Raw genomic sequence first — 959 nt, 5'->3', positions numbered from 1 at the left:
TTAAACAATCATACCTACACAATGGAACCTCTGTAAAAAAAATTCTAAATGACAGGGTTCAGAGAGCTTCAGGTTGGTGAACACATCAAGATGCTGGAAGTGTGACCATGCCCAGAGAAGACACAGAAGCTCACACACACCTCATTCTCCATACCTTGCCCCATGCATCTTTCATTTGGCTGTTCCTGAGTTATAGTTATAAAGACCAGTAATAATAGGTTTTCCTAAGTTCTATGAGCTGTTCAAACAAATTACTGAACCTGAAGAAGCAGCCATCCTCAGGAACCCTCAATTTGTAGCCAAGCTGAAGAGAAGTGTGGATAACATGGGACCCTAATACTAGTAACTGGCACCTGACGTGAGGGCAATCTTATGGGAGTGAGTCCTTAAACCTGTGCGCAGTTTGACTCTAATCCAGGGAGTGTCAGAATTGAGTTGAATTGTAGAATACCCAGTTGGTGTCTGCAAAGAAATGGAGAACTGCTAGGTGTGGAAAAACCCCACATTTGGTGTCAGAAATGTTGTGAGTAAAAGCAGCTCAGTTATTATACTGGCTTGTCACTAGGTAACACATGGTTAACAATCCATTTCACCCCTTACTGTGTGATCTTGGGCAGGTCACAGTCTCACCAAGCCATTTCTTCAATTAAAAAATGGAAATACTACCCTTGACCTCAAAGGATTACGGTAAGGATTAAACAAGAAACCTATGTAGAGTACCTAATACACGGATGGTACTTGATAAATTCTCCAGTGATAGAGCACAAAATGCTATGCTGCACTTTTTGTTTTTAGGAGGGAACCAAACTCCTTTTCAGTCTACAACCTGAAGATATAACGTGTTAGCATGTGTCAGAACTCAGGTGGTGGTGGGTGACAGATGGCCAAATGGTCTGCAAAGGGACTCCAGGGTAGGGCACCAGTGATAAAGCAGCCCAGCACCAGGTACCTTATCCCAG

The sequence above is a fragment of the Bison bison genome, unplaced genomic scaffold (assembly GCF_000754665.1).
Source record: "Bison bison bison isolate TAMUID 2011002044 unplaced genomic scaffold, Bison_UMD1.0 scf7180017857809, whole genome shotgun sequence".
NCBI lineage: Eukaryota > Metazoa > Chordata > Mammalia > Artiodactyla > Bovidae > Bison > Bison bison.
Note: the sequence above shows the minus strand (reverse complement) of the source record.